Below are 18,669 nucleotides of genomic sequence, written 5' to 3'. Positions count from 1 at the left end.
GGATGGGTCTGTCCTGATGCCTTTTAACTGAGTTCAAAGCAGTGGCGTAGCCAGACTGCCAATTTTGGGTGGGCCTGAACCCAAAGTGGGTGGGCACAAAATTTTCTCTCTACCCCCCTCCCCCAGCAAAATTTAGTCACACTTTTCAGTGAGCTTTCAGAGGCCAAAACCTCCTGCCTCAGGTCAGTATAATGCTGTTACGGTATCCTCTCCTGACCTAAGGAAGGAAGTATTGGTCTCTGAAACTTTATTAACACAGGTACCATATTACTTTATCCTAAATTAAAAATAAAATTATTTTCTTTACCTTTGTTGTATGGCCATTTACTTTTTCTCATTGTGTTGCTCCCAGTCTCTAGATTCTGCTTTCCTTCGTCTTTCTCTTGCCAGGGTTTCCTGTCCATTCACCACCTATGGCTTTTCATCACCATTGTTCTCCACATGCCCCTTCCTCTTATTCTCCAGTCTTTCCCTACTCTGTCCTCTCCCTCTTTCCATCCAGCAGCTCCCCTCTTTCTCTCCCCATCCTTCCAGTGTCTCCCCTCTTTCTTTTGCATCCAGCGTCTCCTTTTTCTCCCTACCCTTCCATCCAGTGTCTTCCCTCTTTCTCTCCTTATCCTTCCACTCATCTACCCTCTCTCCTGATCCTTCCATCTAGTGTCTCTATCTCTCCTCTCCTTCTATCCAGTGTCTATCTCTCTACCCTTTTCTGTTCAGTCTCCTACCTCTCTCCACATCCTTCTAGTTTCTCCCCTTTCTCTCTGCATCCTTTCATCCATCTCCCCTCTTTCTCTCCGTATTCTCCCATGTCCAGCAGCTCTCTTCCCTCTAGTCCCTTTTTCCTCTTCCTTCCTTGTCCAGCAGCTCTCCAGCCCCTTCCTCCTCTCCCTCTCAAGTCCAGCAGCTCTCTCCCTTCAATCCAATCCCCTCCTCCTCTCCATCCCATGTCCAGCAGCTCTCTCCCTTCCCTCTAGTCCCTTCTTCCTCTTCCTCCCTTGTCCAGCAGCTCTCCAGTCCCTTCCTCCTCTCCCTCCCATGTCCAGTAGCTCTCTCCCTTCCCGCCAGTCCCTCCCATGTCCCAGCAGCTCTCCCTTCCCGTCAGTCCCTTCTTCCTCTCCCTCCCATGTCCCAGACGCTCTCTCCCTTCCCTCCAGTCCCTTCTTCCTCTCCCTCCCATGTCCCAGCAGCTTCTCCCTTCCCTCAAGTCCCTTCTTCCTCTCCCTCCCATGTCCCAGCAGCTTCTCCCTTCCCTCCAGTCCCTTCTTCTCTCCCTCCCATGTCCCAGTAGCTCTCTCCCTTCTTCCTCTCCCTCCCTTGTCCCAGCAGCTTCTCCCTTCCCTCCAGTCCCTTCTTTCTCTCCCTCCCTTGTCCCAGCAGCTTCTCCCTTCCCTCCAGTCCCTTCTTCCTCTCCCTCCCTTGTCCCAGCAGCTTCTCCCTTCCCTCCAGTCCCTTCTTCCTCTCCCTCCCTTGTCCCAGCAGCTTCTCCCTTCCCTCCAGTCCCTTCTTCCTCTCCCTCCCTTGTCCCAGCAGCTTCTCCCTTCCCTCCAGTCCCTTCTTCCTCTCCCTCCCTTGTCCCAGCAGCTTCTCCCTTCCCTCCAGTCCCTTCTTCCTCTCCCTCCCATGTCCCAGCAGCTTCTCCCTTCCCTCAAGTCCCTTCTTCCTCTCCCTCCCATGTCCCAGCAGCTTCTCCCTTCCCTCAAGTCCCTTCTTCCTCTCCCTCCCTTGTCCCAGCAGCTTCTCCCTTCCCTCCAGTCCCTTCTTCCTCTCCCTCCCATGTCCCAGCAGCTTCTCCCTTCCCTCCAGTCTCTTCTTCCTCTCTCTCCCTTGTCCCAGCAGCTTCTCCCTTCCCTCCAGTCCCTTCTTCTTCTCCCTCCCATGTCCCAGCAGCTTTTCCCTTCCCTCCAGTCCCTTCTTCCTCTCCCTCCCATGTCCCAGCAGCTTCTCCCTTCCCTCCAGTCTCTTCTTCCTCTCTCTCCCTTGTCCCAGCAGCTTCTCCCTTCCCTCCAGTCCCTTCTTCTTCTCCCTCCCATGTCCCAGCAGCTTTTCCCTTCCCTCCAGTCCCTTCTTCCTCTCCCTCCCATGTCCCAGTAGCTCTCTCTTCCTTCCCTCAAGTCCCTTCCTCCTCTCCCTCCTATGTCCCAGCAGCTCAGCCACTTTCCCCCCAGGCCCGCGAATCCACATCCTTCCCGCGCTGTCGCAGCCCTTTTGTCCCGCGGAGGCAGCGTTCAGCGTTTCCTTCCTGCTGCCCTGTCTTCTCCTCAGGCTCCGCTGCATCGTCCCTGCAAGTGGAATCGTTTTCATTTTCGGCCGTCGCGCTGTGCTGCCATACACACAGGCAGCTTCGCTCCTCCCCACCGCGTTCATCCGGCCCTAACAGGAAGTGCATCAGAGAGGGCCAGAATGGATGCGGTGGGGGAGGAGCGAAGCTGCCTGTGTGTATGGCAGCGCAGCGCGACGGCCGAAAAGGAGAAGGATTCCACTTGCAGGGACGATGCAGCGGAGCCTGGGGAGAAGACAGGGCAGGAAGGAAACGCTGAACGCTGCCTCCTCAGGACAAAAGGGAAGCAACAGCGTGCGAAGGATGGGCGGGCCTGGAGGGAAAATGGGTGGGCCTGGGCCCGTCCAGGCCCACCCGTGGCTACGCCCCTGGTTCAAGGATACAGATTTCAATCTGAAATAACTCCTGCGATGTGGAAACTCATTTTCATCTAATTTAATCATTTATAACCTATAACTGTTGATTGGTTTTGAGAGCTCCAGGATAGAGTTACAGATTCTGGATCCTCTGGTGTCACAAAGCTCAGCAGAGCTGGTCTCAGGTGAACTCAGTGGTCCTCAGGAAAATGAGACTAGAAAGGTAGAACTTCAGGCTGGAGATTTTCAAGCTCTGTCATCTAGAGGTTCTGCACAGCCAGTGGGTGAAGTGAGGGTCCCGTAACCACAGCTTCCTACCACTCCACCTTCTCTTTAGTGGCAGCACTGCAACTACATTTAAATCACAGGATGTACTGGTCAGTGACCACTTACTTTGTTATTTGTTATTTTGTTTTTGTTTTTTCAGTTTTTCAAAGCTTTATTGAAAATAGAGTCAAATTTAACAGTAAAAACTAAGGGGCCCTTTTACTAAGCTGTGTTGGTGCCTATCTGCACCCAATGCACATCAATTTGGAGTTACCACATGGCTACCCTGAGGCCCGGGCGATAATTTCATTTTTTACGCATGTCTGTTACGTGTGCTGGGAAATAATAATTATTTTTTGGCGCATGGCGGAAACCAGGTGGTAATCGTCATTCTACACACATGACACCTTACCGTTAAGTCAATGGGTGGCAGTAAGGTCTCAGACCCAAAATGGACATGTGCCAATTTTTATTTTGCCGCACATCCATTTTCAGCAAAAATAAAAAAGGCCTTTTTTATAGGCTTGCTGAAAAATGGATCTGCACATGCCCAAAACACGCGCCTACACCAGTGCAGGCCATTTTTCAGCATGCCTTGGTAAAAGGGCCCCTAAGCCTTAAAGAATCAACACCCCTTCATCCCCTCCCTCCCTCCACCCCCTTCCCCCCCCCCCCCCCCCCCCCCCACACACACACAACTGTGACCACTTATTTTGAAAGTTCTCGCAGTGCTGTCATTGAAGAGAAGGTAGATCAGCGAAGAACCACCACTCATCAAAATGTTCAAAAGGACAGGGCAAGATTGTGGGGTAGGAAAGAGAAAGAAGCTGGGGCTAAATACTAGAAGGAGAATGAGAAGAATGAGATGTTAATGAATACTGAGGAAGGGAGAGAATGGGGAGATGCAGAGGGTAGATGCTGGGTAAGAGAGAAATGGAGGATGCTTGTGGTAAGGGTTAAGAATAGGAAAGGAGGGAGACCCCTCGTCTGCTTACTTAGAAATGATATGGGGATAACAGTGGTACCAGGATGGGTACATTGCAAATGGGGAGAGAGGCAGGGGGAGTTGCTGGGCAGGGGATGGAGGAGATTGTGAAAGGGGGATAAGCTTCTGAGTATGGTGAGAGAGGAAGGCTGGGAAAAGAGTGGGTGGTTAGAGGAGGAAGGTTGTGTTGGAGTCACCACTGTTAAGGAGGAAGTTCTGTACCAGAGCCACCACTGAGAGGAGGGTAATGGAGCCACTGGAACAAAATCACTCTAGTGTTACTGAGAATTATCTCTCCTTGTTTAATCCAGACTGAGACAGAGAAGAAAAGACAGATAGTTGAGTCCGAGTTTGAAGAGTTACAACAGATTCTGAATAAGGAGAAGCAGATCCTTCTTTCGAGACTGGAGGAGGAAGAGAAGAAGATTCTCCAGAGAATCACGGAAAATGTGACCCAGCTAGAAGAGCAAAGTTCCTCCCTTATGCAGCTGATCACCGAGATAGAGGAGAAGAGTCAGCAGCCGACCAACGAGTTACTGAAGGTGAGATTAACAAATCTATTTCTACGGAAGTTACAGATCTTCCAGGAGGAATCAGGGAATTCAAGTAGCAGATCAAAATATCTTACATAAGGTCCTGAATAAGGCTGATTTTTCAGCCAGCAGCTGCACTTACCAAATCAGACCTTTTAAAATAATTTTATGGGGCTTAAATGGCCAAATCCTCCTGCTCTGAAGAAGGTGTAAATTGTTGTATGTGTTCTACACATGTACACACAAGTCATGTGTGTTTAATAATCTATATTTGACTCACTGAGTGAAAAGGTACCAAACGTGGGTTACAAATAACAGAGATAAAGGCTATAAATGTTTGGAGGGGTAAATTGGGCAACTTTCATTTTTGAAAGTTTTGTGTACTATAGGGTCAGTAGAGGGACTATACAACTTTTTCACAACGTTGATGTTTTTCATGTTCTACAGCCTAAAAACTGTGAGTAAACATTTCTCATTTTTTAAAGGGAAAGGGGACTTGATATACTGCCTTTCTGTGGTATTTTGCAACTACATTCAAAGCAGTTTACATATGTACAGGTACTTATTTTGTACCTGGGTCAACAGAGAGTTAAGTGACTTACCCACAGTCACAAGGAGCTACAGTGGGAATTGAACCCAGTTCCCCAGCATCAAAGTCTGCTGTACTAACCACTAGGCTTCTCCTCCACAATGTAGTTAGTCCATTCCTGAGGGTGAAATTTTGCAGGATTATACAGTTGATATCCCTCTGGTAGAAATAAGTCACTTACCCCACTTTTGATACCTTTTCACCCAGATATCACAACTCCACCTCTGCCCAAACCAGGCTCTTGAGAGCCTCTACATGCAGATCACGGATCAGAGCCACTAAGGAGGTTTCAGTACTGTGCCCCATCCAAAAGTCTGATTGATTGGCATGAAGGACCTGTGTTTTATCTAAATACTTGAAAAGTTGCCCAAGTATCAATTACAACTTAGGAGATAAATGGTAGGTTTGAAACAAGCTGATTCACTGGACAACACAATTTTTATTTCCATAATGAGATTGGGTGTTTCTTATAGATTTTTGGATACTGATCATAGAAATGGCATCAAAATTTTGTAGCTGTTTTGTGATTGAGCAGAGCTGTGAGTAGAGTATCCTAATGTATAATGCGTTCTCATAAAGTGTGAAATCTAACTAGAAATATTCTCTGTTTCATTTCCCTTTAGGATGTGGAGGATGCTCTGAGCAGGTATAAGTTAATTTTCTGTCCTTTTCTATGTGTCTGGATGGATTTTGAGTGAGTAAGAAGGGAATTAATTGATTAGTGAAAAGGAGAGGAGTAACCTAAAGGTTAGTGCAGTGGGCCTTGATCCTGGCAGCCTGGACTCAAGTCCCACTGCAGTTCCTTGTGACCTTGGGCAAGTCTCTTAACCCTTCATTGCCCCAGGTACAACAAAACCTAGATTGTGAGCCCCCTAGGGACAGAGAAAGTACCTGTATATAATGGGAACAGTGCTACATATTTATTTATTTATCAGGATTTATTTACCGCCTTTTTGAAGGAATTCACTCAAGGCAGTGTACAGTAAGAACAGATCAAACATGAGCAATAGACAATGACAGCAGTAAAAATATTCAAAAACAATACAAAGTATGGCATGGTATAATATTTACAATGTCAACACAATACGTAATAGAACATTATAGGTGATAGCGAAGGGTAAAGCAAAGACGTAACATATAGAAGGGTAAGAAAGTAGGAAGAGTTAGAAAGTAAGGTGATTGACATAGTAACATAGTAACATAGTAGATGACGGCAGAAAAAGACCTGCACGGTCCATCCAGTCTGCCCAACAAGATAACTCATATTTGCTGCTTTTTGTGTATACCTTACTTTGATTTGTACCTGTGCTCTTCAGGGCACAGACCGTATAAGTCTGCCCCGCACTATCCCCGCCTCCCAACCACCAGCCCCACCTCCCAACCACCGGCTCTGGCACAGGCACAGACCGTATAAGTCTGCCCAGCACTATCCTCACCTCCCCACCACCAGCCCTGCCTCCCAACCACTGGCTCTGGCACAGACCGTACAAGTCTGCCCAGCCCTATCCCCGCCTCCCAACCACCAGCCCCGCCTCCCGATCTTGACTAAGCTCCTGAGGATCCCTTCCTTCGAGTTAAAGAATGTTGCACATGGGGTCAGAGAAATGGTTAAATGTTATCTCAGCAAGGGTAGGAGTGGATAAACATGTCCTGCTGCAGTATGTGCAGCCCAAGTCACTCCTTGTGTGTGTGAGTGAGACTAACGAGTTAGTTACTTCTTTCAGTAACTAACTCGTCCATATGTCTGGTAGTGCTATAGAAATGATTAGTAGTAGACGTGGAATTGAGAAAGGGAGGTGGGATTAAGTGAGGAGAGGGAGAACTAAAGTGTGGAGGAAGAACTGAGAAATGAAGGGGAAGAGATGGAGGAGAGGGGAGGAGAATTACAGACCAACCTTCTCTTCCCCTTCACTCTCCCTTTTTCATCCCTGTACTGCCAGAACTTCTCTCCCACCAACCTCCCTGATATCTCCTCTCTTCCTGTCCTCACCTATTTGGCTCTCCATGAATCCTCTCTTCAATCCCCACCAAACTCCACCCTGTGAATCTCCTTTCCACCTCTACCCTGCCAGTGGTGCTGCCCCTCAACCCTAGTGCAGAAGGAGGTTCTGGTGATCGTCTTTGCTCTGATACTGTCCATAAGAGAGTAATTCTATAAAAATGTGTTTATATTTCTTTGGATGGCAAATAAACATATGGATAATGGTGAGCCAGTTAATACTGTTTATCTGGATTTTCAGGAGACATTTAATAAAGTTCCCCATGAATTTCTCCTGAGGAAACTAAAAAGTCATAAGATAGGATACAATCCAGCATATTTTCGAAAGAGAAAAACGCCTATCTTCAGGAGATGGGCGTCCATTTCCCGTGGGTGCCCAAATCGGTATAATCGAAACCCGATTTTTTGGCGTCCTCAACTGCAGTCCATCACTGAGACGAACAAAGATCACGGGGGCGTGTCGGAGGTGTGGTGAAGGAGGGATTGGGGCGTGATTATCGGTCGAGGAGAGATGGGCATATTTAGCTGATAATCGAAACAAGAAGGGCATTTTTGACGAGAATTTGGTCTGCTTTATTTGGACCCTTTTTTTTCAGGTCCAAGTCCCAAAAAAGTGCCCCAACTGACCAGATGACCACTGGAGGGAATCGGGGATCACCTCCCCTGACTCCCCCAGTGGTCACTAACCCCCTCCCACCAAAAAAACCCCACTTTAAAAACTTTTTTCCCAGCCTCTACGCCAGCCTCAAATGCCGTACCCACCTCCATGACAGCAGAATGTGTTCTATCCTCTGACAGCCTTTCCCTGGGTCAGATGTGGCTCTCGGGTGCACTGCAGGGTAACATCAGCAATGTGGTGGGTGTAGGATATTGGGGTCCGTGATTCCACTAGCTTGTGTTACAGTCTCACGATGTTGGTAGTTGGTAGGCTCTTCTCCCATGGTGCTTTTCCCCCTGCTGAGCTGGGTCAGAGTGTTCCCTGTTTTGTTTCCGGTAGTCCACGAGGTAGTGGCCATTTTTGTAACTCCATTTTAGATCCCTTTCATGTGTTAGCTGCGTTACAGAACTTGAATGTTGCTGAAAGAGGGCATTGTACACCATTCTGCCAGCTGGGACCTACTGCTAATCTCAGTGCCAGTGAGACCTCGTTGCCATTGAGTTGTGGGGAGTGGGTTTTGGGGGGGATTTGGGGGTCTCAGCATCCAAGGTAAGGGAGCTATGTACCTGGGAGGTAATTTAATGTTTTGTCCTATTTTTTAAAAGTGCCCCCTAGGGTGCCCGGTTGGTGTCCTGGCATGTGAGGGGGACCAGTGCACTACGAATCCTGGCCCCTCCCACGACCCAAAGCCTTGGATGTGGAAGTTTTTGAGCTGGGCTGCTTCGGTTTTGATTGACGCTGAAAAACGAAAACGTGCAGCTCCACAAATGCCCATATCCAATGCATTTTCCGGGCACAAACCATATTTTTGAAACTAAAGATAGATGTCTATTCTCGGAGATGGACGTTTTTACAGATGGGTGTTCGTGTTCGATTATGCCCCTCAATGGCATATTGTGGATTATAAGAACATAAGAGTAGCCATACTGGGTCAGACCAATGGTCCATCTAGCCCAGTATCCTAGATTCCAAACTATGGCCAAGCGAGGTCAGAAGTACCTGGCAGAAAAGCAAATCCATACTATAAATCCCAGGGCAAGCAGTTGCTTCCCATGTCTGTCTCAATAGTATACTATGGACTTTTCCTCCAGAAATTTGTCCAAACCTTTTTTAAACCAAGGTACGGCAGCCGCTGTTACCACCTCCTACGGCAAAGAGTTCCAGAGCTTAACTATTCGTTGAGTGAAAAAATATTTCCTCCTATTTCCATATAACTTCCTTGAGTGTCCCCTACCCCATGTATCCTGTTTTCCAAACAGTGGCTAAGCCAGGTCAGAAGTATCTGGCAGAAAAGCAAATCCATACTACAAATCCCAGGGCAAGCTGTTGCTTCCCATGTCTGTCTCAATAGTAGACTTTGGACTTTTCCACCAGGATCTTATCCAAACCTTTTTTAAAAACCACCGTTACTACATCTTCCAGCAAAGAGTTCCAGAGCTTAACTATTCATTGTGTGAAAAAATGTTTCCTTCTATTTGTTTTTAAAGTATTTCCATGTAACTTCCTCGAGTGTCCCCTAGTCTATGTACTTTTGGAATGAGTAAAAAAATCGATTTACTTCTACTCGTTGTACACCACTCAGGATTTTGTAGACCTCAATCATATCTCCCCTCAGCTGTCTCTTTTCCAAGCTGAAGAGCCCTAACCTCTTTAGCCTTTCCTCATATGAGAGGAGTTCCATCCCTTTTATCATTTTGGTTGCTCTTCTTTGAACCTTTTCTAATTCCGCTATTGGGCTTATTTTCAAAACAGAAAAACATCTAAAAAGTGGCATAAAGCCGCATTTGGATGTTTTTCTCACAAAAACACCAAAATCAATATTTTCAAAACCTATTTTTAGACGTTTTTCTATGAAATCCGTCAGAAGTGCATCCAAATCTCAAAGGGGTGTGTAAGGGGCGTGTTCAGGGTGGGACTTGGGCGTTCCTTAGATGTTTTTAAGCCATAATGGAACAAAACAAAATCTTCCAGGACTAAAACTTAAGACGTTTTTGAGCTAGACCTGTTTTTATAACGAATAAGGCACAAAAAGGTGCCCTAAATACCCAGATGACCACTGGAGGGAATCAGTGATGACCTCCCCTAATTCCCCCAGTGGTCATTAACTCCCTCCCACCCCCCAAAATGTGATGAAAAACATTACTTGCCAGTCTCTATGCCAGCGTCAGATGTTATACTCAGGTCCATTAGAACAGCATGCAGGTCCCTGGAGTAGTCTAGTGGTGGGTGCAGTGCACTGCCGACAGGTGGACCCAGGCTTCTACCTCCCCCTACCTGTTACACTGCTTGACGAAATTGTAAGCCCTCCAAATCTCACCAGAAACCCACATATAGGTGCCCCCTTCACCCGTAAGGGCTGTGGTAGTGGTGTACAGTTGGGGGTAGTGGGTTTTGGGTGGCTCAGCAGACAAGGTAAGGAAGCATTTTATGAAGTCCACTGCAGTGCCCCCTAGTAAGCCCTATTGCTTTCCTGGGATGTCAGGGGGACCAGTCTACTAAAAATATCGGCTCCTCCTACATCCCAATGGCTTGATTTTATGTGTTTTGCTCTTGGACGTTTTATTTTGAAAATGGACCAAAATACAAAACGTTCAAGTCACAAAACCTTGTTCAAAATATTTAAAAAAAAAAAAAAAAAAGATAAACATTTTTCTTTTTTGAAAATGGCCTTCTTTCCTATTCAGATTTTGGATGTTTTTTGCAAAACGTCCAAAGTCGGACTTAGACGTCTATCACATCGAAAATGCCCTTCTATATCTTTTTTGAGATACTGCGACCAGAACTGAATGAAATACTCAAGGTGCGGATGCACCATGGAGCGATACAAAGGCATTATAGCATTTTCGGTCTTATTCACCATCCCTTTCCTAATAATTCTTAGCATCCTAGTTGCTTTTTTTGGCTGCCGCCGCACAATGAGCAGAAGATTTCAGCATATTAGCTACAATGACACCCAGATCTTTTTCTTGAGCGCTGACCCCCAAGATGGACCCTCGCATCAGGTAACTATGATTCGGATTATTCTTTCCAATGTGCATCACTTAGCATTCATCCACATTAAATTTCATCTGTCATTTGGACGCCCAGTCTTCCAATTTCCTAAGATCTTCCTAAAATATTTCACAGTCCACACGTGTTTTAACAACCTTGAATAGTTTTGTATCATCTGCAAATTTGATCACCTCACTTGTCATTCCAATTTCCATATGCAAGTGTACGGGAGTTGGAGTGGACGGTTAAAGGAGTGGCTTTCAACTCTATTCCACCTTGCAGGGTCAACTTGGTCTGTCCGGTCAATTTCCATTTTTTCCAGCCTAAACAGGTTCAGGCTACTTCAAGGATTCAACTTATAACCTGAAGTCCTTCTTAACAACATTTCATGGACCATTGTAGTGTCTTTTACCCTTTCCCTATTTTCTTCTTACTCTGTTTCTTTTATCTTCTCTAATCAGTACATTGTAAGCCACTTTGAGTCTGCACAATGTGGGAAAAAGTGGGGTATAAATGTGCTAAATAAATAAATAAATATCATTTATAAATATGTTAAAAAGTACCGGTCCCAGTACAGATCCCCAGCGGCACTCCACTGTTCACCCTCCTCCATTGACAGAAATGACCATTTATCCCTACCCTCTGTTTTCTGTCCAATAACCAATTCCTAATCTATACTGGTTAAAAGAACTGTTTAAAAGATAGAAAACAGAGTAGGATTAAATGGTCAATACAGTGCAATCCACTTAAGTGCAAGGGTCTGGGACCAAAGAAATGCATGCAGTTAACGGAGCGTGCACTTAACTGTTGTGACCCAAAGAAGCTTGACATCTGATAAACATATGTACAGTACTGTTTATTATACGTACAGTATACAGTCTCCATTAACTGACGTTAGGCTTACTTGAAGTAATCAGTTATATACTATTGGGTCTGTGAGTTCCATAGACTACGTCTGTCAGATGGTAAAAACTGTCATAGCACTGACATCCAGTGGCCTCCAGATACGCCCGCACGGTGTTGAGACTCTCCAGTGCTCTTGCAAAAGTGATAGGAAGAGGTGGTTGAATTTCGTCACCTAGAGAAAAGGCGGCTGAGGGGTGATATGATAGAGGTTTACAAAATAATGAGTGGGGTAGAGCGGACAGATGTGAAGCATTTGTTTACACTTTCTAACAATAATAGAACCAGGGGACACAAGATGAAATTAGAATGTGGTAGGTTTAGAGTCTGGAACTCATTGCCGGAGAAGGCAGTGACGGCAGCTGGCCTTGCTGAGTTTAAATGGGGTCTGGATAGATTCCTGAAGGAAAAGTCCATTGATCGTTATTAAATTTTGGGTTTTTGCCAGGTTCTTGGGGCCTGGATTGGCCGCTGTCGGAGACAGAGTGCTGGGCTTGATGGACCTTTGGTTTTTTCCCCAGCGTGGCAGCGCTTTTGTGCCCTTATTCTAGTGTCTAACTTCTTTAGCCACTGCTTCCAAATTTCCCCAGTCATCCATGAATTTACATTAGCCTCGTATGACACAGGAAGTCGCTTAACTTTCTTGAAGCAACGGGGCTGTTTGCTCTTTCCAATGACGAGAGGTTCCAACTTCTCACTCCCATCCATATTGCAGCAAAGGAGGATCATCAGTCGGTCCTTTGACGTTTTACCTCCAGTAGTTTCGGCATGTTTGAATGCAAGTGTTCCATCAGGAATCGCTCGCCAGTAGAGACCGTTTTCATCAGCATTGAAAATGTCACGAGGTGCAAACTCGTTCCAGATGGTAGGAAGAACTGAAACAACCCAATTTTCAGCACCAAAGTCATCAGCGTCTTGTTTCTCACCATGCTGTTTCTTGAATTTTATGTTGTTCTCTCCTTCCATCTTTCCAACCATCCAACAGTGGCTTTGAATTCAGTTAGTCCAAGACTTTCAGCTAGCTGGATAGCTTTGGACCACTGACAGGAAACTGTCTGCTCCTGACTCGAGAAAACCACCGAAGAAGAGCATCATCTACCTCCTCAGCTTTTGTTTCCGTTGTAGATTTGTATTGTTTTGCCAGTCTTCCAGAAGCTGGTCTTTCTGCTTCAAGACACGTGAAATTTGTCTGGGATTGACACCATATTCTTTAGCAATAGATGCTTGACTTTTTGTTTTCAAATTTTTAAAGAACTTCTATTTGTTCACTTATTCCATGCGCACGCTTATGCGGAGTCTTTCCTGCAGAGGAACGGTCTTAAACCATGGTGCGCTAAACCAAAGTTTGTCCCCATAGAAACTGATGGCGCCAAAAACGGGACCGAAGTATGGCATGCAGTTAAACAGAGCATGCGCTTCTTCGACGTGCACTTAAATGGAGTGCACTATATTCTCAGTGGAGGAAGGTAAATAATGGGGTTCCTCAGGGTCTGTGCTGGGATATCTACTTTTTAACTTAGTCACAAATGATTTAGAAAAGGGAATAATAAGTGAGGTGATTAAATTTGCTGAAGACATAAAGTTATTCAAAGTTCTTAAAACACAAGAGGATTGTGAAAAATTGCAAGAGGACCTTACATGACTGGGAGACAGAATCCAACTGGCAGATGACATTTAGATCTAGATTCTATAAGTCTAAAGCATCTACATAGTAACATAGTAGATGACGGCAGAAAAAGACCTGCATGGTCCATCCAGTCTGCCCAACAAGATAACTCATATTTGCTGCTTTTTGTGTATACCTTACTTTGATTTGTACCTGTGCTCTTCAGGGCACAGACCGTATAAGTCTGCCCCACACTATCCCCGCCTCCCAACCAGGGGCGTATCTGACTTTCCCTGGTAGGGGGGGCCAGAGCCCGAAGTGCGGGGGCCGTTTTTCGCCCCCCTCCCATAGGCTTCCATTGGCAGCACGGGAGGGTTGGCAGTGGTAGCGGGGGCCAGGCACCCGTTGGCCCCATTACAGATACGCCCCTGCTCCCAACCACCAGCCCCACCTCCCAACCACCGGCTCTGGCACAGGCACAGACCGTATAAGTCTGCCCAGCACTATCCTCACCTCCCCACCACCAGTCCCGCTTCCCACCACCGGCTCTGGCACAGACCGTATAAGTCTGCCCAGCCCTATCCCCGCATCCCAACCACCAGCCCCGCCTCCTGATCTTGACTAAGTGGAAAACGCACAAAATCAAGCCATTAGGACGTATGTGGGCCAGTATTCTTAATGGACTGGCCACAAAGACATCCCAGGGGAGCTGCAGGGGACTTCACATAAAAGGTCCCCAGGTACATATCCTACCATTGCCCCATTATCTTCTTTAGTGAGCCCCCCAAACCCACCAAAAACCTACTGTACACAACTACAATAGCCTTTATGGCTGCAGATCTCACCTATATATAGGAACAGTATGCTTTTGGTAAGTTTTGGAGGGCTGACACTTTCCACCACAAGTGTAACAGATAGAGTGAGATATGGGCCTGGTCCATATCTCTGACCACTCGGCTACTCTAGGGACCTGCTTGCTGCCTTGATAGGGCTGACCATAACATCTGAAGCTGTCATAGAGGCTGCTATGTATTGTTTCTTTCAGATTTTTAGGGGGTGGGAGGGGGTCAGTGACCACTAGGGAAGTAAGGGGGGAGGGGGTCATGTCTTAGTCCCTCCAGTAGTCATTTGGTCATTTAAGGCACCTTTTTGTGACTTAGTTGTGATAAAAATAAATCAAGACCAAAACATCTAAATTGTAGCTCTGGACATTTTTGTTTTGTTCCATTATGGTAGAAAAGCATCCAAGTGTTAGGAATGCACAAATCCTGCTCCTAACACACCTCCATGTGATTTGAATGAAATGCTGAGAAACTTCATAGCAAAATGTTTAAAAAATGGGTTTCAAAAATAGCGATTTCCAAATGCCATTTTGTGCCACTTTTTGAATGTTTTCCTATTTCAAAAATCAGTCCCATAATCACAGAAAACTGAGTGTTCATGGTATATTTCATTCCTTCCACTGTTTACATCTCTTTCCCCTGGGTGTGAACATCTCCCAGAATAATCCCAGTGACTCTCTAACCTATAGGTATCAGAAAATGAAGTTTCCAAAAACAGAGGCTGTTTCTACTGATCTGAAAATGGGTTTCCAATTGCGCTCTCCTCAGCAGCTGAAGAATTGGATTAGAAAATATGGAGGTGAGGAATTGATCTCTTTTTTAAATTTGTCTTTTCCTCTTTACAAATGCTCTAGAGATTCCAGTAAAAATGTGCACAAATAAAAATATTAATTTGAGAAATAGACACCACAGTAATATACAGTGTTATACTGTTCACCCCACAGTAGGACACAGTGTTACATTGTTCAGCCCCAGGTAAAATACAGCGTTGCACTATTTAGCACACCAAATTTCAGTGGTTTTATTGACCCTGAGATTAGAAATTTAGTGTGGGCAGTGGAAGGATAGACTGCTCGGAAGTGTCCCAGAGACAGAAGTACAATCCGTTTGTGGAGTTGTTGCAGTATAGTGACGGGGTAACGTACCAAGAAACTATTATCTATTGGTGAAAATCTGAGAGAATTCTGACCACAGACAGAAAGACTGAACATCTCGGTAGGTGGAGTCCATAAGCCCCATCCAGTCTGTCCATCTCACTTACCACAGACCTTCAACCATCATTTTGCAAACCCTGAGAGATTCTTTTGTCTCCACCTCCCCTGTGAGAGACTCTTCCACAGATCCACCTTCCTTTCCATGGAAAACTATTTCCTCAGGTTGGTTTTGTTTATGTTTATGCATATTAACATTTTTTATACCGCTTAACTTTCACGGAACAAAGCGGTTTACAAGTTCTGAAGAGTACAGCATACATCATTAACATTAAAAAATAAAAAAGATAAGAACTTCATTATTATGATAGAAAGGCCTAAAAACGTCACTCCAGAAACCATTCATAAACATACCATCCCTTGTAGATCATGTGTCCTGGAGAAGAACTGTACCTCCTGTTAATATATCCTATTCCATGGTGAAGGTGCTGCGTAAAAGAAGGCCTTAGACTGAGTGGATACCATCTAGCTCTTTTCAAATTAGGTATAACCATTCTATTATTTTGTAAGAAGTGTAGATTTCTAATCGGCTTATACGGAAGTGTCATGGAGTGTAAGTATAGAACAGGAAAAGTTCTCTACGATGACGAATCACAGAAGGCAAAAGTAGAGACTAATAGACGATTCACCACTGGAGACGTGAGTCCAACAGTCTTTATTATATCAGAGATAACGACCCGACACAGGCCGTGTTTCGACACTAAAAAGCGTCTGCATCAGGGGTCAATAAATACACCAAGTAATGAATGCAAAACGAAGAGTCCTACTTGTATATGTGTTGTCAACTCACTGATCACGTAGCATGTAGTTTGTATCCAGCATATTCTGTTTGGTGCTACGTGATCAGTGAGTTGACAACACATATACAAGTAGGACTCTTCGTTTTGCATTCATTACTTGGTGTATTTATTGACCCCTGATGCAGACGCTTTTTAGTGTCGAAACACGGCCTGTGTCGGGTCGTTATCTCTGATATAATAAAGACTGTTGGACTCACGTCTCCAGTGGTGAATCGTCTATTAGTCTCTACTTTTGCCTTCTATGGAGTGTAAGTAGCCTGGGCATTGTAAAAAGTCAACAACTTAAAGGGGAAGATAGGGTATCCCGATAGTGAGGTTGCAAAAGAGACCCTAGTAGATCAGGTGTCCTTAAATCAAAATCAAAATCAGACAAAAGATTGCAAATTAATACTGTCAAGTACTGAGCGTCATGTAAATAGGAACAACAAACATACTTTGAAATGTCTATATGCGAATGCCAGGAGCTTAAGAAATAAGATGGGAGAGTTAGAATATATTGAACTAAATGAAAAATTAGATATAATAGGCATCTCTGAGACCTGGTGGAAGGAGGATAACCAGTGGGACACTGTCTAACCGGGTTACAAATTATATCGTACTGATAGGGTGGATTGAATTGGTGGAGGGTTAGCATTGTATATTAACGAGAGCCTTGAATCAAATAGATTGAAAATTCTGCAGGAAACAAAACACTTCTTGGAATCACTGTGGATTGAAATTCCATGTGTAAAGGGGAAAAGGATAGTGATAGGAGTGTACTACCATCCGCCTGGCCAGGATGAACAGACGGATGTAGAAATGTTAAAGGAAATTAGGACGCTAACAAACTGGGCAACACAATAATAATGGGAGATTTCAATTACCCCGATATTGACTGGGTAAATTTTAACATCAGGGCATGCTAGGGTGGTAAAATTCCTTGATAAAATGAAGGACTGCTTTATGGAGCAGCTGGTATAGGAGACAACAAGAGAAGGAAAAATTCTAGACCTAGTCCTTAGTGGAGCACATGATCTGGTGCGGGAGGTAATGGTGCTGGGTTCGCTTGATAACAATGATCATAATATGATCAAATTTGATATTAGCTTTGAAGTAAGTATACATAGGAAATCCAATACATTAGCGTTTAACTTTAAAAAAAGAGACTATGATAAAATGAGAAGAACTGTGAAAAAAATCTTAGGGGAGTGGCTTCGAGGGTCAAAAATTTACATCAGGCGTGGATGCTGTTCAAAAACACTATCCTGGAAGCCCAGGCCAAATATATTCCGCTTATTAAAAAAGGAGGACGGAAGACCAAACGACAGCCGGCGTGGTTAAATAGTGAGGTGAAGGAAGCTATTAGAGCTACAAAAAAATCCTTCAGAAAATGGAAGAAGGAACCGACTGAAAATAATAAGAAACAGCATAAGGAATGTCAAGTCAAATGCAAAACGCTGATGAGGAAGGCGAAGAGGGACTTTGAAAAAAGATTGTGTTGGAGGCAAAAACATATAGTAAATATTTTTTTTTTTGGTATATTAAAAGCAGGAAGCCAGCAAAAGAATCAATTGGACCGCTAGATGACCAAGGGGTAAAAGGGGAGATCAGGGAAGACAAAGCTGTAGCGGAGAGACTAAATGAATTCTTCACCGAGGAAGATTTGGGAGAGATACCTGTGCCAGAAATGGTATTCGAAGCTGACTAGTCGGAGAAACAGAATGAAATCTCGGTAAACCTGGAGGATGTAATGGGGCAATTTGACAAATTGAACAGTAGCAAATCTCTTGGACCGGTGTTACGATTCTGCTGGATAGCCAGGGGAATGTTTGGGACTCACTCCTGATTGGCTTGTCAGGGGCTGAGCATAGGCGCCCGGTATAAGAGGCTTGGGGAGGCTATGCCTCCCCAGCCACAGCAGGATGGATCAGCTGTTTCTATAGAAATGCTAAATAATAGTAGTAGTAGTTCTCTGGGGGGGGGGGGGGGGGTTAAATAGCAGCAGGCTGCAGCTACAGTGAAAGCCTTCTCTAGCCTTTTGTAACCAGTTGTAATTTGATTACCTGCTGGGAGAGCAGAGCAGAGCAGGGGGGGTTGGCTGGACTTGTCCTGGGTTGCCATGGAGATATTTAACTAGGCTGAATTCCTGCACATGAGCACTTCATACCAAAGAGATTTGCACTGACCCCTGAAATTTTAAAAGTGCTAAAAATAAGTTTTAAAAGTATTTGAAAGATCATTTTATTTTCATTATAGTGTTTGGAATATGTCTACTTTGAGAATCAGGTGCTCAACATTAAAAGTTTATATTTATTTACTTATGTATGGCATTTTATCCCACATTAAACATGAATTAGGATGTTTTGTGGCTCTACATGAGAATTGTGATATTATGATCCCTTGTTTCATGTTGTTGACGGTCTACATTTTCCGTATGGGTGGTATATTGGTGTATTAGGTTCTGCCCAGTGTAATATTTATGGTACAGTAAGGTTCTAAGTGTGTTTTTGCACAAAGTTGTGCATAGTGTTTTGCAGTTGAGCGATTGTGGTTAGTATATGCTTTGAGCAACCAATTTATTCTTTGACATATGATACATATCTAATATCTAAATTTAATAAAAGGTATTAATTGTGACTTTTATTTTTATTTATTTTTTCTGTATGTTATCA

The 18,669-nt window shown here is 44.6% G+C and overlaps 2 protein-coding genes and 1 long non-coding RNA gene across 6 annotated transcripts in view; 1 reads left to right on the top strand and 2 right to left on the bottom strand.

The window, feature by feature from the left end:
• The window catches only part of LOC115468205 (E3 ubiquitin-protein ligase TRIM39-like), a 1,720,076-nt gene that overhangs the window by 568,714 nt on the left and 1,132,693 nt on the right, over positions 1-18,669 (bottom strand). The window lies entirely within an intron of this gene.
• LOC115468285 (E3 ubiquitin-protein ligase TRIM39-like) overlaps positions 1-18,669 on the top strand; it is a 179,342-nt gene that overhangs the window by 67,402 nt on the left and 93,271 nt on the right. The gene's annotated exons all lie outside the window — the stretch shown is intronic.
• On the bottom strand, positions 4,336-17,746 carry LOC115468320. The gene is made up of 3 exons (XR_003941843.1): positions 17,736-17,746; positions 13,967-13,969; positions 4,336-4,422 (listed from the first exon to the last, which is right to left on the bottom strand). It is a non-coding gene; the product is annotated as an uncharacterized LOC115468320 (long non-coding RNA).

This window comes from Microcaecilia unicolor, chromosome 4, assembly GCF_901765095.1.
Source record: "Microcaecilia unicolor chromosome 4, aMicUni1.1, whole genome shotgun sequence".
In the NCBI taxonomy this organism is placed as follows: Eukaryota; Metazoa; Chordata; class Amphibia; order Gymnophiona; family Siphonopidae; genus Microcaecilia; species Microcaecilia unicolor.
This window is presented reverse-complemented; position numbering and strand designations above follow the sequence as displayed.